This window comes from Phalacrocorax carbo, chromosome 11, assembly GCF_963921805.1.
Source record: "Phalacrocorax carbo chromosome 11, bPhaCar2.1, whole genome shotgun sequence".
NCBI lineage: Eukaryota > Metazoa > Chordata > Aves > Suliformes > Phalacrocoracidae > Phalacrocorax > Phalacrocorax carbo.
The window spans coordinates 23026864-23042181 of record NC_087523.1 but is presented as its reverse complement, the minus strand read 5'-3'; the positions used below and the strand labels follow the sequence as shown (position 1 = coordinate 23042181).

Genomic DNA, 15318 nt, shown 5'->3' with positions numbered 1-15318 from the left:
AGGAGAGGGAAAGAGGCGGGGCGGGGCAGCGGCGAAGCTCGGGCCGCCATCTTCGGTGAGGGCAGCCCCTTTCTGGCAGCAGGGGATTTATGGCGGCGGCGGCGGCGGCGGCGGGTCCGGGCGGTGCTGCGAGGCGGCCCAGCGGGGCCCGCCGGAGCCCCGCACCGCCCCGAGCAGCGGGAGGGCGCGGGGAGAGCGGGTTGTGAGGCGGACGGAGGCGGCTGTAGCCAGCGCCTCCCATATGGTCTAGCGGTTAGGATTCCTGGTTTTCACCCAGGCGGCCCGGGTTCGACTCCCGGTATGGGAAGGATACTTTTTCCCTGCCCGGGAAGGGGGGAACCATTCAGCAACCCCTCCGCCCCCCCCGGGACTCTTTAAAACCCCTTTTTTGCATTTTTCCGGCCAAATTTCTCGACCCTAGGGAGTCTGCTGGAGCTCGACCACTGAAAACCCTGCCCGCGGCCTCAGCTTAAAATGTTCAAGTCAACCGGATGGCAGAGGACCCGACTAAATAACGTGGCATTAATTGTAGTTTGGTGTAATGCAAGCAAGAAAATTGCCGCTCACGTCCCGCAGCGTGTTTTAAACCACCCTGACTATTGTCCAAGTATTGTACTGCAGCTCCAGCAGCGACAGAAAGTGTGTATATATATAGATATAAAAAAATGAGTGTGAAGCGCTCATCACTGACGAAGGGGAATTCCTTAACAAAGCCAAGTACGTCCAACACCTCCTCGTGCAGGTGTCTGCACCCCGGCGGCAGGCGTCCAGGGTGGGCAATGGCGCTGCCTACGGCCTCGCCACCGGAGCCCACCCAGGGTCCCGCAGCGAGGGCAGGGCGGTGCTGCCCCCTCGTCTGGGGACAGATGCGGGGTCCCCCCCGGGCCCTCCCCACACGGCCGTGGGATGGTGGGGGTCCCGGCACCGTGACTGCTGTGGCTTGTCAGGGTGTCAGAGAGCTTGGCTGTGGCAGGTCTTCAGTGATCTCCAAGCTGCTGCTGCTGCCACAAAGACAGAGCCTTGTCACCTCATGTAACACCCCCCTCAGACCCTTGTCACCTCATGTACCCCCCCCTTAGAGCCTTGTCACCTCACGTAACACCCCCCTCAGACCCTTGTCACCTCATGTACCCCCCCCTTAGAGCCTTGTCACCTCACGTAACACCCCCCTCAGACCCTTGTCACCTCATGTACCCCCCCCTTAGAGCCTTGTCACCTCACGTAACACCCCACTCAGACCCTTGTCACCTCATGTAACACCCCCTTAGAGCCTTGTCACCTCACATAACACCCCACTCAGACCCTTGTCACCTCATGTACCCCCCCCTTAGAGCCTTGTCACCTCACGTAACACCCCCCTCAGACCCTTGTCACCTCATGTACCCCCCCCTTAGAGCCTTGTCACCTCACGTAACACCCCACTCAGACCCTTGTCACCTCATGTAACACCCCCCTCAGACCCTTGTCACCTCATGTACCCCCCCTTAGAGCCTTGTCACCTCACATAACACCCCCCTCAGACCCTTGTCACCTCACATAACACCCCCCTCAGACCCTTGTCACCTCATGTATCCCCCCTTAGAGCCTTGTCACCTCATGTACCACCCCCAGAGCCTCATCAACTCATGTAACACTCCCGTCCCAGAGCCCTGTCACCTCATGTAACGCCCCCAGAACCCTGTCACCTCACCCCCCTGCCCGAGCCTTGGCACCCGGCACATTTCGGCTTTAAGGAAAGCCCAGCCCAGCAGGAGCCCGGGGCACGGCGCCTCGAGGCCGCCGCTCCTCCCGAGGACGCCCCTCGCCACTCCCGCTTCCCGCCGGCGGTCCCTGAGGGGCGCGCACCGCAGGCGGCGAGGTGCGGCTCTGCGCATGCGCGGCGGCGCCTCCCGGGCCTGGGGGGGCCTGGGCGGGGGTCGTCGGCGTCGGCGTCCTCCTCCTCCTCCTCCTCCTCCTCCTTCTCCTCCTCCTCCTCCCCGGCGGAGGGGATCACTGGCCGAAGTCCCCTGCTGAAGCCCCGCGGTGAAGTGGGCTTCTGTGCCCGCTCTTGAGGGTTGTGGGGGATGTGTGGGTGCGAGGGCTGGTGCTGCCCAGGGAGCGTCTGTAAGCGTGCTGAGCTCCCGCTGTTGTTTTCTCGTGCTCTTTAAATGACAGGCAATAATCACACAGCGTTACAGATGCACGATGGAGTTCTCCATCTTCAACAATAAGCAGTAAGCAACACTGAAACCAACAGCTAAATGTCTAAACCATGAGGAACCGAAGGCTTTGGGCACTGCCAAATAAATTTTGTCACGTTGCGCACCCCTGCGTTATGCACCCGTCTATGAATGAGGAACACTCACAGACAATATTTCTCTTGCTAAGAAACACACAACCAAGAAATGAAGAGTGTCAATCTGTAGCCTGTATTTTTAACGCTTAGTCTTAGTTATATAGGAACAAGTACAAACATGGTAGTTCTCTAGGCTCAGGATGGGTAAGAATGATAGGTTCTCTCTGAATTCTGATTTAAGTGAATACAGCCTGATCACGATCCAGGTGCAAACCCTTCTGAGCCCCCATAAAGGCTGGCAGAAAGACTATTAGCAAACCAAGGAATGGTCCCGTAACCGTAGTCAATGTTTTGGGTTTCCTTGTCAAGCTTGCAGTTTCTGCAATGCATTTGTCTTACTCCCATGTGCTATTCAAACAGCAGCACATGCCGTGCTGATGCTGTGTAAGAATTGAATTAAAATCAACTAGTTGGCAACATCTTAAAAAGCAAAGCAACAGAATTAAAGGTTGGACTAGATGATCTCTGAGGTCCCTTCCAACCTGAGATTCTGTGATTCTGTGTAATTGCCGTCCCAAAGATAATCAGTAATGGGACTTGCTTTCAAGTCGGAAGTATTGTCATTTGAAGTGATTTAAAAGGAGCTCTAAAATGAGAGCTGCCTGGTTTTCAGCTGAAGAGACACGCTGACTCGGAATGGCAGAGACATACGGGTTAATCAGGCGCTGGGTACCGTAAGCCGAACAAAACCTGGGGCTCTGCATCTGGCGGTACTACAACACATCCAGGGGCAGAGCGTGGGTCGTGCAACAGGAGCGGGCTCACGGCATGATGCCATACTGAAAGGGTTTACAAGTACGGAGAGGAAGCAGCTTGGCCAGAGCATCAGCGCTGCAGTCGTCCTCCTCTTGCAGCGGAGGTGAAGATAATAGGAATTTACCTCGAGTAACTCAGGACAGCACCTGTAACAAATGCCTTGTCAGCATCTGTATCCTGTCAAACAGGATAGAGAGAACTAAAAACAGACTGGAGGAAGCAGCTGGCAGAGCAGTCTGAAGTTCTGGGAGGGAAGAATGCCTGCTGCAGCTCAAAAGATGAATCTCTTAACCAGGAGAAGACTGGTTAACCAAGAGATGAGGTGCAGCCTGTTGCACTCTCTTGGACATCTTGGAGGACTTCGGGGCAGGATTGTTGCTTCTAGATTAAGTAACCGTCTGTTTAAAAGTCTACATTGGACAGTTATATATATATAGATCAGGTGCTTTTCTGAAAATAATTGATAAAAATTACCTAGTTTATTCCTTATCAGCTGAAGCCTTTAGATCAAGGCTTTAGAAAAAGGAAGAAAAGTTGTCTTATATCAAAAATTACATCAAAAATAGAACCTGTGCTCTTCAGCAAGAATTGACTTCTATCTTTAAAATTTATGCAGGAGGCGTAGAATCGGCTGTTTCTTCTCTCTAGGTACTGAAATCTGCATTTTCCCCAAGAAGGCACACCTACCAGAGGCCCCGCCAATGCCATGCCGTAGCTCCGCTGTTCCTTTCACGCCAGCATTCTGTAGCCAGGCTGAAGAAGCAGCCCCAGCTGAAAAGGACGGTTCAAATGCAAAAGGAGCAACCCAATCCCAGAATCAAGGTAATTCTTTTAAGATCTCAAAACCATAAAGGTAACATCTCAAAGGGGTGAGTGTGTCTTAAGAAAGTATTTCAGCCCCCCAGGACAAGCGCAGCATCAGGAATAGTTAGCGCCCGATCTCCCAGGACTCCCTAGGGAAGGTCGGTGCTAGTCCTCGTCCTCCTGCCCCGATATATCTGCAACACTTCGGCTGTTTGCTGCTCTCACGTGCTTCCTGGCGACAGCACGTCAGCCTTCCAAGTACATTCACAGCGGTGCTCTCTGACTTGGGAAAGGGTTTCCTTTCTTCTGTAAATAAAGGTGGTTCCTGGCAAGAATGGCTGTGAATGGAAGCTCCACATCGTCACGTGCGATGAGAATGTTCTTTAGAGACCCCGTTATGAAGAATGGGGTGATCGCACACTCCCTGTTACAGCGACTGAAAGAATGTGAGCAGCCACTTTCTTTGATGAAAGAACAGACTGCCTTCTACTTGAGAAATGCCTTTCTGAAGGAGACAGGGCTCCCGGGAGCACCCACCACCTACGGCCTGTTACCTATGCTGCTTACAGAGCCATTACCCCAGCAGGTTCGGTGGAAAGAGATACCTAGGTAAAGAAAGCCATTCTAGAGAGCTGGAGAAAAGAATATGCAGCTACAAAGTACGTGAGGGTGCAGAGAGGAGAGAGAGGCCTGACTGAAGGAGAACCTGCACCGTAGGCTAAAGGCAGGTGTCCTCACAGTTTTAAAAGATACAACAGGTAGAGCAGTTGTTGCAGCCAGTTTCAGCTGGATGAACTCTGTAGGGAAGACTTTAGCAGATATATTATTGGGAACAAACACACACTGCTTCTAAATCAGTGGATGTAGCAGCTAGGGCAGCTGAGTGGGAAACAATCCTTGTAATCAAGGAGGATCTCCACATACATGCAGTGCATGGAATATAATGGAAGTTTAGCCGGTAAACAAAGACTAGTTTCTTGGATGCTGGGTAAGTGTCCGTGCAGCAGACAAAAATGTTTTCCAAAGATGGCAAGTGACAGCTGAAAAGACAAGTTTTGAAGGCAGACAACACCCAGCTGCCCTGTGACTACTGCAGAACTGTCGAGGTTGGAAGGGACCTCCAGGCTGTCTGGTCCACCCACCCTGCTCACAGCAAGGTCGCCTGCAGCAGGTTGCCCAGGGCTGTGTCCAGCTGGGTTTTGAATATCTCCAAGGTCGTTCCACAACCTTTCTGGGCATCCTGATGCAGTGCTTAATCACCCTCACTATTGGGTTTTGGGTTTGGTTTTTTTTTTTGTTTAAGTGGCAATTTCTGTATTTCAGTTTGTCCCCGCTACTTTTGGTTTTACTAGGCACCGCTCTGGAGAGTCCAGATCCATCTCTAGTCTAAACAGCAGGTATTTATACACATTGAGATTCCTCCCTGAGCTTTCCCTTCTCCAGGCTAAGCAGTGCCAGCTCTCAGACTCTGCTAGTATGACAGATACTCCAACCACCCAATATCTTAGTGGCCCTTCGCAGGACCCTCACCAGTCTCTCCCTTTCTTAGGCTGGAGAGCCCAGGCCTGGACACAGCACTCGGGGCACCTCACCAGTGCTGGTCACTGCCCTGGACGTGCTGGCAATACTTCTTCATGCAGCCTCTTGGCTGCCTTTGCTGCTAGGGCACGTTCCTGGCCCGTGGTTGCGGTCTGCCAGGACCCCTAGGTCCTCTGCAAAACTGCTTTCCAGCTGGTCGGCCACAGCAGGTACCCCCGCACAGGGTTATTTATTTTACAAACCTGAATGGTACATGATAAGTAATAGGCTGGTAGGCTGCTAGGAGGTTCCTCTCTCTCCTCCTTAGGCAAGGAGCCTGAATTACTATGAGTTTAATTTAAAAAGCAGAAATTGTACAGTCAAAATACTTCAACATTTTTCACTCTGGAAAAATGACCCTTAAGTATTCCACGGTGTTGGAAAGGAAGAGATCACCCTAGAGAATTTCAGGCTTTTAAGCTTTTTTAAGCTTTAAGCCATTTTTTTTCCCCTCCCACATTACCTCAGGCTTTTAAGAGCCAACACAGACAAGAAGAATGGTTTTACCTGCCTCCTTTTAAGACTGGGAAAGATGTCAAGAAAACATCCACCCCACTTCCTTTTTATATTTGCTCATTTCAAGTATCTAGTACAACCTCCTTGTCAGACCTTGAACCTGATACTGCAGAGCTCTGTAGTTTTGCCCGGCTCTGTGGTACACCCATTTTACGTTCATGCAAAACATATTCCAGTGGCAGCTGTGACGATGACCCTGCGCTCTGTAACAACGTGCCACGGTCCACCTTTGCCAAGGGAATTTAGAGGTGTTTCAGCTCTTCATTTCTCCTGCTGAACTCTTTGTTCAACTTCGTCCCAGTGAAGCAGAAGTTAAAGGTGCCATTAGCTGTGACACAGCACACGAGCAAGCCTCTTTGCCAAATTTATGTTTCAAAAAGTACTACGCTGTTTAGCAGTTGGTGGAAAGTCATAATTACAAGCTGCTGCTTCTAGTTAGGTGCTCTCTGTTCATTTTTGAAGGGGGAGTAGAATAAAATATGTTTTTTTCCCCCAACCCCCTTCCTTTTGTACACCTCCCCCATTTTAAAAGTACATTTTCACATAAAAAAAAGTACAAAGTCAGATTATTCTGACAAAATCCTTCTAATTCCCCGATATTCTTATAGGGGAGAAACTTGTCTCAAGTTCTGGAACGGAGTAAGCTTATAATTTAACTGCACAACACCAGCATTCTCTTGCTGCCAGCACCTCATCTGAGCTATCGTTACTTATAAAATGCCTTCTGCTACGTGCATTCTGTACACCGTATTCTCAAGTTGTTAATGCTAGAGGCTTTGCTGGCAAAACTTTCACTAGAACAACCCAAAAGGCTCTAAAGCTATAAAAATTGCAGCGCAGGGAGTGTACAGAAGTAACCGCAGTACATCATGAGGCGGTCTGCAACCGCTGGGCGAGCAATCGTACTTCTTTGGACTTTTAACCTCTTGCTTTTACAATTGTTATACCCAGTAAATCGCCAAAAGCAATCTAGCTACACTATTTCCTTGACAAACTGCCCTGGTTTTTGTATCAAGCGGTAAGGGGCGTTTGCAGAGAGACAAACCCATGAAGATACCAGTACTCTGATCGTCTTTCGCTGTAGGGCAGGAAACAAGCTAGAAAGACTTGCTCCGTTCCAAAAATATCTGGGCTTTTCTAATCGTGATCACAGTCTAAGCGCTGCTACCACTAGAACGAGACTAAAATAGCTTCAGCACCTATGTGTTGTTTAGCTGGCTTCGTTACTATGCCGCTCGTTAAATCACGCGGTGACTCCACAGAGCTGTCACTGTTGATCAGTACCCGCCTTCTTCCAGCTGAGCTGCCAGAACTTTAGCAAGACAAAACATCATGTTTAAGAGTGGGAACTCCCTGCTCCCCAGGGTAAAAAAGAAGCCCACGATTCACTCTTGTCCGATAGGACTTGTGCTAAGCACGCCAGCACATGACAAGGTACCTTCTTCCAAGGGGTCTGACTACTGTACTGCCTTCGCTGCGGGTTTTTCTTAGCACACTACATGTTTTCTTCTGCTTTAAATGCTTTTATGTAAGAGAAAGGCAGCAAAATGAGGTAATACAGGATTTCATTTTCACATGCTACCCTGGTGCCCCGGTCGTGCTTCCAAGCATCAGTAATGTCCACTTCTCGCAACGTTTCAGGAATGAATATCCACTTGCGCTCGGGTCTGACTGTTCGTAGAAGACGAGGCGAGTGTCACTAGGTAACAGGCAGGCAAGCAGGTCTTCGCTCTCATCCTCGGGCTGCCGGTACCTCCGCGGACGGAGTCAAAGGCATTGTCTTTGCGTTCTTCTGGAAGAGCCTTCTCAGCATCACCTGCAAGTTCGTTATGGGTGAGATTTAAAAGTTTGCTACCACCCTGAACTGCCACGATGAAGACAAACCCCTCTAGAACGGATTTGCACAGAAACCACACACCTTTTCACACAGGCACAAAGGTATTTAAGTATTAATAACTATCCGCGCCAAAGGAAGTAAGATACCTAATTACCTTTTGGTGTTATGTGGAATTTTAAAACAAAAGAAATGGACAGCCAGCCCTCCCTTCAACCCCATAGATCCATAGATCTTGTTCCAAAGGATGGGAAGACAACGCACTGTGCGAGCATGCCGTCCTTAAAAAGACCTGATCTGTAGGTTAACAGTAAAACCCTCCCAAGGGGGTGCGGCGGGCTGAAGAGGCGATTTCTTCATGCCAGCGCTGCCTGCAGGTTATCAGGCTGCCTCTCCCTGCTCCAGGGGCACCCGCTGTCAGCCAGGAGACAACGAAACATTTCAGCAAACCACAGTATTCCCAGAAGCTTTCCCAATATGTTGAGAAAGCAATTTAAGAACAAGACCGCGCAGAGGATATAGCTAGAAAAAAATACCCTGCCCAAAGGCATGAACTGACCCGTTGCACCCAGGGGGTGGCTCACAGGCATGTTGACCGTGAAGCCCATTTCCACAGCGTAAATTCTTATGTTCTGATTGAATATATTGCTGCTTGTGAAATACAGTACGCTGCAGTAAGGCTTTTCTCCAGGGGGTGAGTCTGGAACGAGAGAGAGAATAAATACGTGAGAGACAAATATGAACAGAAGCCATTTGGAATTCAGCCACTCGGCCGTTCTTCTCGATTTACTGCCCGCGAAGTGCACAGATTCAAAATTCTGTTCATTTATTTTCCCAGAAGCCTGACGCTCGGCTGCAACGCATATTAGGGGAAAGTACCCACAACTGCCTTGGCCTGCAAGTTACCGGCGCTGAACCGGCGGTTATGGTGCTAGCAGGCCTGCTCGGAGCGAACGCTGAAGCATCAGAGCGGCGTGATAAAGCAGCTCGTCATTCGGGAAGCGGGCATAAGGGAGCCTGTTTTGCAGTTGTGAGCTGAGATCCGGCACCCTCGCTAACAACCCGCTGCAGATCGGCAGCTGTACAATGGCTTCCCAACACCTAAAGGAGCTGGGTACTGATCAAATACCATGTTCTGCACATGGGAAGAGACGTCTGGCTGCCCATCTCCGACCAAACGCTCCTGATGTAGCGGAGACCAAGCGTACTCGTCAGGTTTGCTGTGGAGAGGCTGTTCCATCTTCTTTATTTGGTAGGTGACAGACACCCTGTGAGGAAGCAAGCAAATACAAAATTTGAGATAAAAAGATTTGAGAAAGTCTGTCTGAGTTTCACTGACCTCTCCTCTGCCACTTATTGAAATGCGTGTCTCTAAATACTTGTAGTTCTGTGACCACCTGCAGTCCTGAGAAGCTGACAGCAGATGGTGCTTGTTAAATTGGACTGAAATTATAACCCTCAAGTTTAACAACCTCAGAGGGATTTGCTGCATGGACATTACAATAAACCAGAAAGGAGAAGCAAAATACTTTGGAAAGGTCCTGAAAGCTCTCAGCATGCCAGCATAGCTTATCTGCACCTTAATTCTGTGCCCTGGAGCGAGTGCAAGGCTGCGTTCTGCTGGTGACTGAAATCCACCTCCGTTAGGGTCAGTTTATATCCAGACACGGGGCTGATCGCCGGTCAGCCTGGAGGGCAAACTTAATGCTCTGCCAACCTGATTAGTTCAGTATTTTCTAAGAATATCTGGATGTCAAATAGCTGTGCATAAAACTCAAGCTGACAGGAAAGGAAGGTTCTTTCCTGAGAGCTCCTCTGTTGCTCTTCATGTCAAACCGCTCCATAGTCTCCGTGTAACCCACTTTTCAGCTTTGTTGTTTTATGTTTCGTCTGCAATCAGCTAAAATGATCATGAAGTATGCGGAGGTGAAAAAAGAAAACCAGTGAACGATTAGACATGTACACACAGGAGAGGGTCTTGTAAGATGTATCCTCCAGCTTCATGCTGAGAATTCCCCTTCTATTCTTAGCTTTATTTTGAAAGCTAGACATTGCCTTTGCTTTTCAAGTTATGCAGTCTGTCTCCCTCCGATTCTCGGCTGTAATCACGCTTCTGTTTTCTGCAACGTTCCTTTTTATCTTCTGCTTTAAAGACAACGATTACAAAATCCTCTCTCAAACCCGCCAGGATTACACAGAGCAAGCGGTCAAACTGTTAATGAGCTTGTAGGGCTCTGAATGCAAACCGGGACGCCGAGTGTCTCCGCTTTAGCTCGCGGATGCGCATTTAGCTTTACAGCCACACAATATTCACTAACTCAAGGGCACAGATAGGAGTTATTCCTCCTCTTACAACGTAACCATCCTGGGAAATCCGATGAGTCTTAATAGCAGGCCCCAGACAGCAGGCAAAAACCAGCACAAACGGCAGCTATTTAGGGAAGCGCACCTAATGCGCGCCCCCATGGACAAATCATGACTTGAAGATCTCTTCGTTTACCCAGCTAAGCCTGGGAGGCTTCTCCAGCGAGTGATTTTTTCCAGGATTATCCCAGTCCCGTAGGTCAGACCCCCTCCAAGTTCTGCACATTAAAGATGCTTTCGGACAGGGGTTCACCACAGCCACTCAGGTTACTCCCCTTCTCCCACTGCTGCCGCTGAGCCCTGAACACACACTCAATTGCAGTCTGAACACCGAAGCAGCCGCCTCGCCCGTGTTCCTCAACTAGATCTGTGCTGGTAAAGTCACAACTGGCATCAGAACCATTTTAGCCTCTTTTATGTGCCTTCCCTCAACTGAGATTTTTAACCCAGAAGCGGTGACGCTTTCACTTACCCCTCCTAAAGGCCGAGAAAGCTATCGTGTAACTCCCCCTCAAGCTAAACTGGTGAAGACAAAATCAGTTCAGATAATTAAAGCTCTTCTTTTCAAGCAAAAAAGACATCACGTGCTCTAACAACCTCTTTCACCTCGGGAGACCAAACATCTTTAAGCATTTACACCTTCCAAAAGATTAGCTTAATATAGCATTTTTATTCTTTAGCAGGAATTCATACGGCAGAGCCGTTTGGTTCACGGTCCTCCAGGACCGCTCCTCCAAGGAATTTCCCAAAGCTGGTACTGTGACTCGTGGAACTCATCGCTCCCCATTTCCACTCACTGTTGCTTATGTTTTTACTTTGCTGTTAGAACTGGCTTTGACCCAGCCTGCGAGGCCAGGATTGCCATGCCTGTACAGAAAACTCTTGAGCGAAGCAAAGCAACAAGCAAGCCACACGTTCCAAAAAACTAAAGGCTGTGCTGCGAGCGAGAGACCTAACAAAAGGCAACACCTGAACTCGCTGGGCTCCCCAGACACCTCCCCGATTCCGTGTTACGCCCCGAGCCCAGCAGGGTGTCCTCTATCCCCACTCTGCACCAAAATCCACAGGAAAGGAGAAAAAGACTACATTAAACATTAGACAAAAGAAGGTGAAGATGCACCTGAAATCAGAAATTGTGTTAGTCTCCACTAAACATCTTAAAACTACGGGGGGAGGAAACACGGGCTGAAGCAATGCGGTGGTGCCAACTTCTGGGGAAATACAGGGGAAACAGAGACCGGGACAACACTGTCCTGACTGTGAGGGCAGTGGGAGTCAACTATAAAACGTTCAGGAACGACAACAGAAACACCTGTAGATTTTCTAGCAGTGAAAACTTTACCAGAGTAACTCACCAGGCAGCGCGCCCCGCCAAAACCACACAGCCCCCCAAAGCTCTGACCACCTAAGCAGCGCGTTGTGCCTATAAGCTAACTCCTTTCAGGAGGCGTAATCCCCCCCACGCCCCCAGCCTCCACAAACCCCATGTACCCCCAATTCTCTTTCCTCTTGTGGCAGCAGATGTGACCACACAGGCCTTTTCTTCAGGCATTCTAGAACCCGATGCAAAACTTCTGGCTAGCAACAGTGACGGCACCAAAAAACCAGAAGAAATTAAATTACTTTACATATAATGTTTACCGAGTAACGGCTCACATATGTACCGTACGTTGCTGTAAGTGTACCCACATATAATTTCTGCGTGAAACGTGACGGAGAGAAAGAACTACAACAACTGTGAGAAAAACTAACAAAATTACAGATGTGAGACCACTGCTGTCAGCTTGCTCTTGTTAAGAAGCGAGAGAGCTTTTTTCTTAGTTAGAGGAAGAGCTTGCAAAGTAATTAATTTGTAGGAACAACGTAAAAAATGGGACATTTCATCAGGATTTCCCCCAGAGTCATCCCAGAAAGATTACAAACCACCCTAGGGTGTTTGTTTCTCTTCCGAAGGCTCGCAGCCACACGATGAAATACTCAGTTTGACTTTAATCACTGCTTTATTCAGCTACTTGTTGCAATTAAAGATTGTAAAACTATATAAAATTGGAGTGGGGGGAAGGGTGAGAGTAAACATACAAAATATTTCTGCAAGAACAACATGTAAAATACACAAACAGAAGGGACTGAAATGAAACATCTCAATCCCAGAGAACAGGGTACTGTTGCCATGACAAAATAAAAACGTATAAAGCTGCAGTGCCAGCATGAGAGGACACTGTTTAAACAGGTGCATCCTCCTTGTGGCAAGGCATGGTGGGAACCCACAGCAACGCTCTGACACGTACCTGCTGGGATGAGCTGGATGCGAAACTTGGGTGCCTCAGGAGAAAATCCATCCCCCTGCCTGGCTCTGCGCCTGCGGAAGTTGCACGAAGAAAGTCCATCCAGGCAAGCCCTACTGCCCTTTTTAAGGCAGCAGGTAAAGCCCAGCTTTGGGTCTGAACTCTGGCACTCATCACTGAGGGATGTTCATAGAACAGAATCCTAGAATCACAGAATCATTATGGTTGGAAAAGAACTCTGGGATCATCAAGTCCAACCCCCAACCCAACACCCCCAGGCCTCCTAAACCATGTCCCCAAGGGCCACGCCTGCATATTGTTTTTTAAACCCCCCCAGGGATGGTGACTCCCCCACCTCTCTGGGCAGCCTGTGCCAAGGCCTGACCCCTCTGGCAGGGAAGACATTTTCCCTCATCCCCAACCTAAACCTCCCCTGACGCAGCTTGAGGCCGTTCCCTCTCGCCCTGTCACTGGTGCCTTGGGAGCAGAGACCAGCCCCCCCCTCACTCCAGCCCCTCTCAGGCAGCTGCAGACAGCGAGAAGGGCTCCCCTCAGCCCCCTCTTCTCCAGGCTAAACCCCCCCAGCCCCTCCAGCACACTTGCGCTCCAGACCCTGCCCCAGCCCCGCTGCCCTTCTCTGGACACGCTCCAGCCCCTCAAGGCCCTTCTTGTCCCGAGGGGCCCAAACCTGAGCCCAGCGTTCGAGGTGGGGCCTCCCCAGGGCCGAGCACAGGGGCCCCATCCCTGCCCGGCTCCTGCTGGCCACACCAGTGCTGACACAAGCCCGGGGGCTGGTGGCCTCCTTGGCCACCCGGGCACTGCTGGCTCATGCCCAGCCGGCTGTCAGCCAGCACCCCCAGGGCCTTCTCCGCCGGGCACTTCCCAGCCCCTCTGCCCTAGGCCTGGAGCGTTGCCTGGGGTCGGTGTGACCCAAGGGCAGGACCCGGCCCTGGGCCTCGTTAAACCTCACACAACTGGGCTCGGCCCATCGCTCCAGCCTGCCCAGGTCCCCCTGCAGAGCCTTCCTGCCCTCCAGCAGATCGACACTCCCGCCCAGCTTGGTGCCACCTGCAACTCCCTGAGGGCGCCCTCGATCCCCTCGCCCAGATCATTGATGAAGATACTAAACAGGACCAGCCCCAGCGCTGAGCCCCGGGGAGCCCCGCTCGTGACCGGCCACCAGCTGGGGTTAGCTCCATCACCACGACTCTCTGGGCTCGGCCGTGCAGCCAGTTTTTACTCAGAGAAGAGCACACCTGTCTGAGCCACGAGCCGCCAGCCCCTCCAGGAGGACGCCGTTCTCCAGCCGGCATCTGTACATATGTTTTCCTCCCAGAATCCCGCCAGCGGCGACCCGAGCTTTGGGAAAACTGATCTTTAAGTAGAAGCACAGCCTGCCCGCAGGTGACAGCAGTCAGCGGCGCGCCGCCTCCCGGACAGCGCTCAGAAACTCCCCGCCGTGCTCTGCAGGAGGAATGTGGGTGCTCCGGAGGAGAAACAAGAACTTACCCTGCTCTTCAGGGGGGAAAAGCAGCTCGGAGCGCCGGTACCACCCGCCCCGCACTCCGGCCCGGCCCCGCCGCCGCCACCCGGAAGCCATCGCTCAGCGCTTCCGGGGGCGCCGCCGCACCGCGCATGTCCGGCCCGGCGGCGGCGCAGCCGCGGTGCCGATCGGTCGCTTCTATCCGCGGGCCTCCGCGCGTTCGCGATTCCCCCCGGTGCCCGCCGACCTGCCGCGGGCGGCATGGCCGGTGTCTGTGAGGCGGCCCGCGGGGCCCCGCCGTGGCCGGTGCGGGAGGGCTCGGGGACACCGCGGCGAGGCCGCCGGAACGGGGCACGCACGGCGCATGCGTGAGGCGGCGCGCTGCGGCTCATGCGCGCCCCCTGCCGGGCGCTCCGCAGCCCGTGGTCACGCATGCGCTGTGGGGGCGCGCGGGGGGCTCGGAGAGGCGCTGGGGACCCCGGCCCCTTTCCCCGGGCACCGGGCCAGCACTAGGCCCCGCTCCAGTGCCCCGACGAGCCCCCAGCAGCCTCCCAGGCCCCCCCCCCCCCCCCAGCCTCCCCGGGATTCCCCCGGGACCCCGGCCCCCAGCCTCCCCAGGGACCCCACAGACCTCCCCCATCCACTTCCACAGGCTGCTGTGAGAAACAGCCTGGCTTTCAGGCATGGCCTCGGGGATGGAGAACTGTGGTACTCCAGCCCGTGGGCACTTTTAACGAGCACCTTTAATTACCAAAACTGATGGAAAAGCAGAAGGGACTAGAGGCGTCTGCCTGTAGCACAGTACGCCACGGAGCATGGGTAAAGTTCAAAATTGAACCATAACAAGCCCCGAGAACGAATGTAAAGGAATCAAGGCCTCAGTAGGAGGGTGGCGCGGCTCTGGGTAAGGGGAAGTGGCTCCATCAATGAGTTACGGTTTGGAAACGTGCTCTCCTGACACGACAGCTGGCCTCGGCACTCCTGGCTGCTTCTGCAGGCTGAGCCTCCGAAGAGGGACAACTCGGAGAGACGTGGCCTGACCCAGCGGTACAGCTGCGTTCGTTTTAGTTGTTTTCTTTGAGACGAGTGTCCGAGAACAGAAGGGGTCGAAGAGAGGTATCAAAAAGCAATAGGTTGGAAACAGCGGGAATATGAAGCACTCCCTCTTCTAGGTAGTGAAAGGCCAAGAGAACTATGGGATAAGTATATGCACAATAAGCCTTTTAAGATTAGTTACTGTAGCTGAAGTTAAACAGCGAATTGTAAACAAACGGAGGAAGAAGCAGCAAGACATGGATCTAACTCAAAGCTGCCTCCGCTTCCGAGCAAGAAGAGTCCCGTTGCCCTCACTAAGGATACACGT

General features: G+C 51.9%; 2 long non-coding RNA genes and 1 other non-coding gene across 5 annotated transcripts; 2 read left to right on the top strand and 1 right to left on the bottom strand.

Moving 5' to 3' along the window:
- The first annotated feature begins 235 nt into the window (after positions 1-235).
- TRNAE-UUC (transfer RNA glutamic acid (anticodon UUC)) lies at positions 236-307 on the top strand. Its single transcript has one exon. It is a non-coding gene; the product is annotated as a tRNA-Glu (tRNA).
- Positions 308-1935: 1628 nt separating this feature from the next.
- Positions 1936-5689, top strand: LOC135315395 (uncharacterized). Its single transcript, XR_010374862.1, has 3 exons — positions 1936-2027; positions 3740-3913; positions 5445-5689. It is a non-coding gene; the product is annotated as an uncharacterized LOC135315395 (long non-coding RNA).
- Positions 5690-7491: 1802 nt separating this feature from the next.
- LOC135315394 (uncharacterized) lies at positions 7492-14288 on the bottom strand. Of its 3 annotated transcripts, XR_010374860.1 has the most exons (6): positions 13982-14288; positions 13729-13831; positions 12476-12674; positions 8953-9091; positions 8383-8523; positions 7492-7805 (listed from the first exon to the last, which is right to left on the bottom strand). It is a non-coding gene; the product is annotated as an uncharacterized LOC135315394 (long non-coding RNA). The 3 variants fall into 3 exon arrangements; XR_010374859.1 differs by having other exon boundaries at positions 13729-14284; XR_010374861.1 differs by lacking the exon at positions 13729-13831 and having other exon boundaries at positions 13982-14284.
- Positions 14289-15318: the final 1030 nt, after the last annotated feature.